Source organism: Rhinopithecus roxellana, chromosome 2, assembly GCF_007565055.1.
Source record: "Rhinopithecus roxellana isolate Shanxi Qingling chromosome 2, ASM756505v1, whole genome shotgun sequence".
Classification (NCBI taxonomy): domain Eukaryota; kingdom Metazoa; phylum Chordata; class Mammalia; order Primates; family Cercopithecidae; genus Rhinopithecus; species Rhinopithecus roxellana.
In genome coordinates this window covers 163,078,834-163,091,442 of record NC_044550.1, presented here as the reverse complement: position 1 = coordinate 163,091,442, position 12,609 = coordinate 163,078,834, and the positions used below count along the sequence as shown (strand labels likewise).

Genomic DNA, 12,609 nt, shown 5'->3' with positions numbered 1-12,609 from the left:
CAAACTCCTGACCTCAGATTATCCGCCCACCTTGGCCTCCCAAAGTGCTGGGATTACAGGCGTGAGCCACTGTGCCCAGCCCAACTATTCTTTAAGACAGGCAGCACTGTTACCTCATTTTACAGCCTGACCATTTTGGCATATGGAAATTATGGAATTCCTGCCAGGGCACTGAGCTAGCCCGTGCCAGAGCAGAGATTTGGGAATTCAAAGCCAGCTTGTCTGAATCTGGCTGTTACTATTGTTATCAAGGAGTCTTGGGTCTGTTGAAATTCACCAATCACCTAATTTGGAAAAGGCACTTTCATTTCCCCTTCCCTTAGCTTCTTTCTTCAACAAAGAATGAAACATTTAGGGACTATTTAAAATACATTAGATACAAAACTAAGCTACTAGCTTCCTTGTATCTACAGAAGTGTTGAAACAGGTTTTTCAAGAAGGAGTGAGTGAAATGTGAGAGTTGATGGGACCCCTACACATGGCCAGGTTGAAAAACAAATAGAACAAAGTCAATTATTGGGCACAGAAGCAGCATATCTGTGCTCAAGTTAAATTAAAGTAATAAAGGATAGTAGAAAGTAGATGAAGTTTGAATTGAGGTACAGGTGGACTACAAAAGTAGTGTTGAAAGATAAACAGAAAAAAGAAAAAAGGCAGGTGGGTGAAGACAAGTGTACATATTGAAGAAGCTGAAAACAGTGGGTTAGTGGGTGTAAGGATTACATTCCTCTAGGAAGAATTGGACTAAGAGAGAAAGTTGTTAGCAGATAACCTTCTAATCCCCAATAGGAACTGGATTTCAACTCACCGTGACTTGGCTTCCATTGTTTGATGCAACAGGCCCCCTAAGAGCGGGTTCTCTCCTCCGGCATCTATCATTTTAAATTTCCTAAGAAATTATTTCCTGACTTCATTACTTGGCAGGTGTATTAGTTTCCTATTGCTCCTGTAACAAAGTATCACAAAATTTGTGGCCTAAAACAGTCTAAATTTATTGTTTCCCAGTTCTGGAGTCCAGAAGTCCAAGATCAAGGTGTTGGGAGGGCTGATTTCTTCTGCAGATTCTGAAGGAGAATCTGTTCCAGGCCTCTCTCCTAGTCTCTGGTGGCTGTAGACGAACGACCCTTGATATTCCTTGGTTTGTAGATGTATCACTCCAATCTCTGACTCTATCTTCACATGGCCTTCCCTCATTGTGTCTATATGTCTTTGTATATTCACATGATAGTATTCCTGTGTTTCTGTGTCTGTGTTCAAATTCTTCCCTTGTTAGGACACTAGTCATATTAAATTAATGCACAATGTAATGACCTCATATTAATTTAATCAAATCTGCAAAAACCCTATGTCCAAAGAAGATCACCTGTGCACGTACTCCGGGTTAGGACTTCAACATGTGTTTTTGGGAGGACACGATTTGACTCCGGGCAGTGGGGTGAGATCTGATGTTTTACTACCTGCTAGTTTTTCATATTTTATATCTGAGAAAACCAAGTCTTAAGATATTCAAACATCAGGTTTTATTGCCATGATTTGATCCCAGGCCCAAGTCCTAATGAAATTTTTCTTAGTATACCATTCTGGAAAATTTCTTTTTAGCTAACGCTCATGGGGTCCCCTAAAAAGTCATGGTAAAAGATGTGGTTTAGGGAATGGGGCTAAGGAAGGTGAGAGTTGGGGTAACAATTATCTCTATTGGTATCAATGGCACTTTATACCACCTGGTACTGAGTAGACACCCAATATCTGTTTCATCAATGCAGAAAATCACACAAAGCATCAAGGACACTGATAGCAATGAAGGACTGATTTTGATAATTCAAATATCTCACCAATAATTTTTGTGATCTCCTCCTGGTACACTGTATAGCACACTTATCTGAAAATTGGCTTCCAGTTTCAATTTCTCACTAGAGGTCTACCTTCACTTCACCACTTAATAGAAAGCTCTACAGGATGCCTTACTTTTCTGTTCTAAAGCACTATCTTTAGAACAGAAGCTACAGAATAAAAGAGATCTGGTGTCAAACCCCAGCCCATTTCCTTGTTGGCTTTGTGATCTCGGGTAACATATATTAATCTTTCTTAACCTCGGCTTCGTCATCTACAAAGTAAAGACAAAGATAGCACCTGCTAGGATTAAATGAGCAAATCTAATGTAAAGTGTTAGAGAATAAAACCTGGTCAACAGAATGTGGTATGTTGTTATCATCATAAGTATTCCATGTACTTGACTTGACACATTGTATGTGATTTTACACATAATGTTCATAATATTTTTTGAGGTAGGTGCTACTTTTATCCCCATTTTGCAGACAGGAACTGACACAGAGGGGCTGAGGACCTAGGTTAAGCATTCATGGCTTCAGAGGAGTAGTGAAAGGAATGGGACAGGTTGGGTTTAGGCCTGTCTGACTCTAAAGACTTGTTTTTTAACCTCCTTATCCTAATATGTTGCATTATTTTAGGAAACCCAAAGAAATGTGTTTTGGTTTAACACCAGACAGAAAACAGTCGGAATTTAACTTCACAGTGTTTGTTCAGATACTGACTTCTCAGACACAAGTAGAATAAAAACAAACAAACAAACAAACAAACAAACAAACAAACAAACAAGCCTGCTTTTCCTTAGTAGGAAGTGAACACGGCTAGAAACCATCTGTATCTCACTCCTACCCCAGCTCAACCCCTTCCCCATGGCACTGTCAGGACTCTCATGGCCTCTCCTGGGTAAAACAATGGCCCTTTGGGTAACCACCAGCATGCAGGAACAGCAAGGTTCCAAATGGGATCCTGGCTAGTTTCAGTTACAAGGAGATTTTAAGCAATTCAACAAAGCATGATATACACACAGGGACCAAAAACAAGTGGGAAAAGTAGGGTGAAGAATCACTGGCAAGCGAGTTACCAAATATGAACACAAGGGATATGTAGAAACAGTTATCCAAATCCAAAAGGAGATTGACAAGCCAGACTATCAGGTGTTGATAAAAAGAAGGAGCTGCAGAAACAAGGAGGGACCTCTGGAGGAAAACATTTGTGAATGGCTTTGATTTAGTTCCCTTGGTGTCCCCTCTGCAGCTCTGTAAAGTAGCAGACCTCAGAGTTTAGAATCAGATACCAATGCGTCAAGGGCATTCACAGGAACCCCAGTTCCAGTAGCCAGCTGCTATGGTCTGAATGTCCCCCAAAACGTCTGTATCAGAAACTTATTCCCAATGCAACAGCATTGGGAGTTGGATCCTAATAAGAAGTTTTTATGTCATGAGGCCTCCTTCCTCATGAATAGATATTGCCACAGTAGAAAGTGTTCATGGGAGTGGGTTCACTCTCTTCTACTCTTCTGCCATACGAGGACATAATATTGGTCTCTGCCTGTCTTTTTACTTGGCACGTAAGCATGCAGCAAGAAGGCCCTCACCAGACACCAGACACCACAGATGCTGGTGCCTTGATCTTGGACTTTCCAGACTCCAGAACTGTGACAGATAAATCCCTTTTCTTTATAAAATTATGCAGTCCCCAGTCATCTGTTATGGCAGCCCAAAGCACACTATGACACCAGCTCTTCCCTACTCACTTGTCTGACCACCTCAGAGGGACAATCAACATGAGGTCAAATGCATTTACCTTGAGGATGCTACAAAACATAAACACTACCTACTGACATAGAATGTGTGAACCTACCTTCCCATAAGAAATTAAAGCATTTTGGTCTGCACTAAAAGTAGAATTCAATTATTATAGGAAGACCTACGATGAAGGAATAAAAGAAGAGGTATGTAATGAATACGAGTCACAAGAGTACATTGGTGAACTTGGTTTCAATTATCCCAAGCATCAAGAGAGATAAGGCTCTGAATTTTGTAAAAATTAGTTTATTGCACATTTTAATGGAGGAGGTGATAAAGGCTGTAAATGTTCTGCATACTTAGTACTACCTACTTTAAAAAAAGTTGAAATATAATTTTGTGTATTTAATATAGGTGGATGATTAAGTCAGGAAAAAATTTGAAAGAGGTTCTTTGATCTGCTTTTTCAGATTAAAGAGTTTGGTAAATCAGATGACTAAACAACCAACAACTTTAAACCCTCAACTAAAATTTTAGACTGTTATGGCAGAGATATGGATTCACCAAACTTGATGCTGTAAAATGACAACATATATTTCAATTCTGCTGATTGGTTTCAGAAAGTAAAGCCACTCAGGAGAAAGCTGGACATGAGGATTGAACAGATGGTGACTTGAGACTGTAGCCAATTCCCATTGCTAAACTACCCCGAAGTCAATGGAATCACAGCTGTCAAAGAATTGTAGAGCTATTCAGTGGAAATGAAAACCTAATTGCAGAAACAATTCATAGGTTTGATGGGCATGAATCACACCTTATGTTTTTGTGTCTGCCTTTAGGTTCCAACTCTATGGGTATATCTCAGTCATTTAGCATCTGCTCCATCTTTGAGACTAAGTTTCCAGAAGACCTGATTCAACCAGAAGCAAAAGACAATGGCCAAGAAGATGGCACAGCATAAGAATTTGGGAAATGGATAAAAACATCCCAGAGACATCCAACAATTAGTAACCATGTGAACAGATTCTGTAATATTGGGTCTATTGGGCTCTGCGGGAAGGTATTCCCTTTGGAAATGACTGAAATGGAGATTTTGAACCACTTTCAATGACACAAGTTTGGGGTTAACATGGAGAAGGTGCTTCACAGAATACACCACGTTTCGATAACTGTATTCTTATTGAATTGTTCAAAATTGGTCAGTGACTAATATTAGGCCTCTAAGAACAAAATTTATTAGCCTGTTTTTGTATTACTGCTACAAAATCCAATAGTTTAAATAGCTAGCTGAATACTTTTGACGTTAAGGAGCAAAATTCCGTGAAGATTTTAGATCAAGAGAGCTACCGCTGAGAATAAACAATGCAGATTTGTGGTAAAGTGCAACGAATTTGTTGAACTGCCAAGGCTTCTGATCATCACTGTTGAAAAAGTAATGCTGACTTCTATCTGAGCTTTCTCATTGCCAACTATTGAGAATGTCTGGATTATCCAGATGTTGCAACACAGTTGCGTTTTTGGCTTCACCACTCCCTCTGAGCTGTGATTCTGTTTTTTCTTATTGTTGATGTTCTTTGTTTTTAATATGAGGAAGATTTGTGTATTATACTTCAGTTTTAGTTTCCTTAATCACAGACTAGACAAAAGAAAATTGGCTTGGTTTCCATTAGGAAACCACTTAGAAGCCGTTATCAGAATCGTAGACATCACTGTGAACTATGTCCAGGTGTTGTCATGAAAGTATGACATCCTGGAGTGGAAAAGCAACCTGGGTTTCAGAGACTGTTTTACTCCTTTATCTGGATGTTGTTTTAGCTGCTATGGCTCCAACAGGGTGAACATAGCATTTTATTTAATCTAAATATCTTTCTTCTTTTTTTCTAAGTTGTGAAACGTCAATGACCACATTTCATCTCTAGCCTCTCGTGAGGTTTAAATTATACAAGGAAGAAATATTTACAACGTCAAATGCTGACGATTGTTGGGAGTCAGAAGTGATTGTTCAGAATCAGTTTTAATGACAAGTCAGAAATTAGATGAAGAGATGAAATGTCAAGCCCCCAACGTGTTCTGAAAAGTTAAATAACCATCTTACATCAGTTGGTACCTTTTTGAAAGGATCCAGGATGCATAAGTGATAAATTAATAAAAAGCACTTTAAAAAATCAACAAAAACATGGCAGGAAATGGAAGAAAAGAGAAGCAAGGGATGCATTCTAATACGTATTAAGAACAAGCCAAAGTGCAATATTTGCTTTAGGGTTTTACTGTTCATTGTATCAAAACTGTCACAGATTTTAGATTTTTTTTTTTTAAATGGGGAAAGTGAATGAGGCAGGTAGATAAGTAGAAAAAGTTGTGTGAAACTCTTTGATACTGAAAATAAATAGTCGTACTTCTCTGTGACTGCAGTTAAACTTATTCAAAGCTCAGTGTCCTAGTGGAAGAGTGGAAGTGAACCTCACATAGTTGTTCAACTGTCCTTTGAGTAGGCAAAAATTTCCACACATCATGTTTATTGATCATGGTTTTTCTTTTCTTAGACTGTTATTTTAAGATCAGTACACACTTTGCCTCTTACCTCTACAAAAAGTGTAGGATCTCATGGTCCTGTGTATGTGCTCTATAAAATCCATGATGAAGGAACCTTGTCTGTCTGTTACACAGCCCAACAGAGAATAGAACCTGACACAGTGGAGTAGCAAAAAGCATGTGTCAAATGAATGAATAAAGAATCAACTCCCTTTATTCTATTTTTTCTAACTTTTTATCCTTCTCTTCTGTTTTTCTACTTACTAGCATTTTATCTTGTTTGTTTTATATGTAATTTTGAAATCCACCTCAAATCAAAAGGACAGGGAAGGAAATTTCAGATTTCAGGTAGCTATAAGTAATACTCCCAAGAACCATTGAGGGTAAGATGCAGGAGAAAGTCTGGGGTAGAACATGACTTTAGGTTTATAATCAAATAGACTTGCTTGTATTTTACCCCCAAATTACACAGACTTATAAACCTAGCCATTGCCATAGATAGGCAGCCACAGGTTCCTCCTGGAAAGAGCTGAGCTGATCCTTTTTAATTACTTCTCACATGTTCACCTCTTAAATAAGCTACTTCTCTTCTGCTGGTGTAATGGCCAGTTTTATGTGTCAACTTGACTGGGATGTCCAGAAAGCTGATTAAACATTATTTCTGGGTACATCTGTGCAGGTGTTTCTGCAGAATGTTAGCATTTGAATCAGTAGATTAAGTAAAAAAGATCACCCTCTCCAATGTGCGTGGGCATCATTCAATTTCTTGAGGATCTAAATATCACAAATTCACTCTCTCTCTCTAAGCTGGGACATCTATCTTCTTCTGCTCTCGCACCTCAGTGCTCCTGGTTCTTGGGCCTTCAGACTCAGACTGAATTTTACCACTGGCTTTCAAGTTTCCCCATCTTGCAGATAACAGATCATGGAAGTCTTAGTCTTCCTAATCTTGCAAGTCAATTTCTATAATAAATCTTCTCTTACAGTTACATTCAATAAAATATTCTCTTATAGATATATGTGGAGTACTAATAACAAAAAGGATTCAGACTGATGGGAACACAGGAAAGCAAAAAGATAAAGGAGATAAGATATAAATCTGCCTTTATCATGGTCCAGGACTTAGAGCCCTCCAGCACAAATAACTCACAATCATCCTGCACCTGACTTATCACCAGACGGTCGGCTGATAGAAAAATACAAGTTAGCTCCCTCAACCTTGACATTATCAGTACTGCATATAGCCCTCTCCAGCACAAGCACCATCCTATAAAATTCCCAGCAAGCCTTTGTCTCCTCGCAGTCAGCTCCTCTCTTTCCTCCCTTGCTAGCCTGCCCCTTGCATCCTTGCAATGTATTTTCTCTATTGTTTTTATTTTTATTTTATTTTTATTATTATACTTTAAGTTCTAGGGTACATGTGCATAACGTGCAGGTTTGTTACATATGTATATTTGTGCCATGTTGGTGTGCTGCACCCATCAACTCGTCAGCACCCATCAATTCATCATTTATATCATGTATAACTCCCAATGCAATCCCTCCCCCCTCCCCATGATAGGCCCCAGTGTGTGATGTTCCCCTTCCCGAGACCAAGTAATCTCATTGTTCAGTTCCCACCTATGAGTGAGAACATGCGGTGTTTGGTTTTCTCTTCTTGTGATAGTTTGCTGAGAATGATGGTTTCCAGTTGCATCCATGTCCCTACAAAGGGTACAAACTCATCCTTTTTTATGGCTGCATAGTATTCCATGGTGTATATGTGTCACATTTTCTTAATCCAGTCTGTCACAGATGGAGATTTGGGTTGATTCCAAGTCTTTGCTATTGTGAATAGTGCTGCAATGAACATATGTGTGCATGTGTCTTTATAGCAGCATGACTTATAATCCTTTGGGTATATACCCAGTAATGGGATGGCTGGGTCATATGGTACTTCTAGTTATAGATCCTTGAGGAATCGCCATACTGTTTTCCATAATGGTTGAACTAGTTTACAGTCCCATCAACAGTGTAAAAGTGTTTCTGTTTCTCCACACCCTCTCCAACACCTGTTGTTTCCTGACTTTTTAATGATTGCCATTCTAACTGTGTGAGATGGTATCTCATTGTGGTTTTGATTTGCATTTCTCTGATGGCCAGTGATGATGAGCATTTTTTCATGTGTCTGTTGGCTGTATGAATGTCTTCTTTTGAGAAATGTCTGTTCATATCCTTTGCCCACTTTTTGATGGGGTTGTTTGTTTTTTTCTTGTAAATTTGTTTGAGTTCTTTGTAGGTTCTGGATATTAGCCCTTTGTCAGATGAGTAGATTGCAAAAATTTTTTCCCATTCTGTAGGTTGCCTGTTCACTCTGATGGTAGTTTCTTTTGCTGTACAGAAGCTCTTTAGTTTAATTAGATCCCATTTGTCAATTTTGGCTTTTGTTGCCGTTGCTTTTGGTGTTTTAGACATGAAGTCCTTGCCCATGCCTATGTCCTGAATGGTATTACCTAGGTTTTCTTCTAGGGTTTTTATGGTTTTAGGTCTAACATTTAAGTCTCTAATCCATCTTGAATTAATTTTCGTATAAGGAGTAAGGAAAGGATCCAGTTTCAGCTTTCTACTCATGGCTAGCCAATTTTCCCAGCACCATTTATTAAATAGGGAATCCTTTCCCCATTTCTTGTTTCTCTCAGGTTTGTCAAAGATCAGATGGCTGTAGATGTGTGGTATTATTTTTGAGGACTCTGTTCTGTTCCATTGGTTTATATCTCTGTTTTCGTACCAGTACCATGCTGTTTTGGTTACTGTAGCCTTGTAGTATAGTTTGAAGTCAGGTAGTGTGATGCCTTCAGCTTTGTTTTTTTGACTTAGGATTGTCTTGGCAATGCTGGCTCTGTTTTGGTTCCAAATGAACTTTAAAGCAGTTTTTTCCAATTCTGTGAAGAAACTCATTGGTAGCTTGATGGGGATGGCATTGAATCTATAAATTACCTTGGGCAGTATGGCCATTTTCACGATATTGATTCTTCCTATCCATGAGCATGATATGTTCTTCCATTTGTTTGTATCTTCTTTGATTTCACTGAGCAGTGGTTTGTAATTCTCCTTGAAGAGGTCCTTTACATCCCTTGTAAGTTGGATTCCTAGGTATTTTATTCTCTTTGAAGCAATTGTGAATGGGAGTTCATTCATAATTTGGCTCTCTGTTTGTCTGTTACTGGTGTATAGGAATGCTTGTGATTTTTGCACATTAATTTTGTATCCTGAGACTTTGCTGACGTTGTTTATCAGCTTAAGGATATGTGGGGCTGAGACGATGGGGTTTTCTAAATATACAATCATGTCATCTGCAAACAGGGACAATTTGACTTCTTCTTTTCCTAACTGAATACACTTGATTTCTTTCTCTTGCCTGATTGCCCTAGCCAGAACTTCCAACGCTATGTTGAATAGGAGTGGTGAGAGAGGGCATCCCTGTCTTGTGCCAGTTTTCAAAGGGAATGCTTCCAGTTTTTGCCCATTCAGTATGACATTGGCTGTGGGTTTGTCATAAATAGCTAGTATTATTTTGAGATACGTTCCATCAATACCAAATTTATTGAGAGTTTTTAGCACGAAGGGCTGTTGAATTTTGTCAAAGGCCTTTTCTGCATCTATTGAGATAATCATATGATTTTTTTCTTTGGTTCTGTTTATATGCTGGATTACATTTGTTGATTTGCATATGTTGAACCAGTCTTGCATCCCAGGGATGAAGGCCACTTGATCATGGTGGATAAGCTTTTTGATGTGCTGCTGGATTCGGTTTGCCAGTATTTCATTGAGGATTTTTGCATTGATGTTCATCTTTATTTTTATTTTTGAGATGGAGTCTCTCTCTGTCACCCAGGCTGGAGTGCAATGGTGTGATCTTATCTCACTGCAACCTTCGCCTCCTGGGTTCAAGCGATTCTCCTACCTCAGCCTCCCAAGTAACTGGGCTTACAGGTGCCCACCAACACATCTGGTCAAATTTTGTGTGTGCATTTTTTTCTTTTCTGTAGAGACGAGGTTTCGTAATGTTGACCAGGCTGGCCTTGAACTCCTGACCTCACATGACCTGGCCACCTTGGTCTCCCAAAATGCTGGGATAACAGGTGTGAGCCATCATGCCTGGCCCTTGTAATGTATTTTCATAATTTCTCCAAAAAAAAAAAATCTGTCTTTTTTTTTTTTAATCTGCAACTGTCTTGGCAAATTCCTTTACTGCCCATGCCACAGGCTCCAGTTTGTTGCTACCTATGACAATATATTTATAAGAGAAAACTTTGTTTCTCTGGAGAAGGTTAAAGAAAGTTATTCTTCTCTAGAGAACCCTGATGAATATACCTGGGAAGCAGGGAGAGCTAAAAGAGGTCAACCTTCTTTGGCTAGTATAAGTCCCTTCTTTTGGAAACCAAAGCTTTCAGGGGAGTCAAAATTCTTCCAAAACAGGTATACAGAAAGAAATGGAGGAAGAGAGGGAAGAAAGAGAACATCTTCCAGAAAATAAAAAGACAAAATCAAGTAATGATCTGATTATTCCATCAAGGTAGCTAGCATAAATGGCAAGCCTCTGCCCCTTCCCTAATTCCATTTCAGCAACTCCTTTCTTTCCCACAGGGACTTTGGGTTTCTGTCCCAGTGTCTTTATATTCTTTTCCTCTTCCTGGGACAAGTGACATTTAAAAATTATACCAAAAACTGACAAGGATATCAAGTCTATCTATCATTTGCAGTTCAAACAATCATTATTCCAATATAGACATAATTACTAAACAGCTTCAAGGTCATCAAGGTCAGAGAAAATCTATGGTTATCACTGGGAATCTACTCTTGTGTACAAGCAAATTCTAAAACCTTTTTCTTTCTTTCAGATGCTTAAGGTGGGAAGAGAAACTGGAAACCTAGAATTACTTCAACTCAATCACCAGCCATTCACTGACTTTTTACCATGTATAAATCCTGATTGATCTCAAAAAGAGTAATATTAAGTTTGATTCTTGCATGTTTTTAAAAAAAGATATCCAAGATACAACTCTCAAAAGATGGTCCAGGATCAACTGCCAGATTAGCTATATGGCCCATAGATAATGATAGAGGAGGGAACTTAAAAAACTACTTTGTTGTGCAAAACTTATACCTGTCACAAAACAAAGATAAGCTGGAGCACTAGAATTTATGAGACATTAAAAAGAGCTCATTGTTTTCTAAAGCCTAAAAGTTTTTTTTTATTTTTTTATTTTTTGTGAAAGATAAAAGAAAGTGAACATGTAAGGGTTCATCAAGAACCTGAGCAAACATTCAACAGATAGTATTCTTTACAAACTTCAAAGTTCATAAGAATATGTTTTTGCTAAGTAGTGAGAGGAGAAAATAAGAATTCAGTTAAACAAAGAATAAAGATAGCTGTAAGTTAGGAATAAACATATCAGAGGATACAAGAGTATTATGCGTCTTCAAATTTTGCTTCCAAGGTTTTCATTTTTCTGAAAATATAAACCAAGTTCAAGTAAATTAATATTTTTACAATTTTAATATTATTTTTCTTTTTTTTTTGAGACGGAGTCTCGCTCTGTCGCCCAGGCTGGAGCGAGCGCAGTGGCCGCATCTCAGCTCACTGCAAGCTCCGCCTCCTGGGTTTACGCCATTCTCCTGCCTCAGCCTCCTGAGTAGCTGGGACTACAGGCGCCCGCCACCTCGCCCAGCTAGTTTTTTGTATTTTTTTTTTTTTTAGTAGAGACGGGGTTTCACCGTGTTAGCCAGGATGGTCTTAATCTCCTGACCTCGTGATCCGCCCGTCTCGGCCTCCCAAAGTGCTGGGATTACAGGCTTGAGCCACCGCGCCTGGCCTATTTTTCTTTTTAAAAACTGATATTGAGTACTGAATTCCGTCCACACCTGGAAAATTAGTTACTACTTAAAGCAAGAACTAATGGCTCCTAGGAGAAAATGCAGACGATAATGTCAACCGGCCTCTAGAGGGCTTACTACAAATCGAATCTAGTTAATGAAGACATACCAGACATCACTCCAGGAAGCACTTGTTTTTAAAGGTGATATACAGGTATTTAAGAGACTTTTATTTGGAGAGACTCATGCCTGACTTGCTTTTCCAAATGGCAAATGAGTCTTCACTAATCTTCAGACATAATTTGGTATTTACAAGTTTCCCTTTCTTTCTTTCTTTCTTTCTTTCTTTCTTTCTTTCTTTCTTTCTTTCTTTCTTTCTTTCTTTCTTTCTTTCTTTCTTTCTTTCTTTCTTTCTTTCCTTCTTTCTTTCTCTCTCTCTCTTTCTTTCTTTCTTCTCTCTTTTTGAAAAAATACCTATTGAGTGCTAGGTATTTCCAAATCTTAACTGGGGTTATTTACCACCTCTGGTGCCAACCAAGCTGTGAGTTCCTCGTGTGCCCATTATACCTAGCAACAGACACACAGTCTGGCATAGAAGCAGGTGACCAGGAAATGTGTGTTGCTCTGAATTGATCCTCTCTTTTAGTTC

General features: G+C 38.7%; 1 long non-coding RNA gene across 3 annotated transcripts in view; it reads left to right on the top strand.

Annotated features, from left to right (window-relative positions):
- Positions 1-11,289, top strand: part of LOC104656321 — a 41,356-nt gene extending 30,067 nt beyond the window's left edge. For 2 of the 3 annotated variants that reach the window (XR_004055334.1, XR_004055336.1), the window contains one exon: positions 4,412-6,320. This is a non-coding gene — a long non-coding RNA (uncharacterized LOC104656321). Of the gene's footprint in view, positions 1-4,411; positions 6,321-10,984 lie in introns of those variants that run through there. The other variant, XR_004055335.1, reaches the window with a different exon arrangement.
- Positions 11,290-12,609: the final 1,320 nt, after the last annotated feature.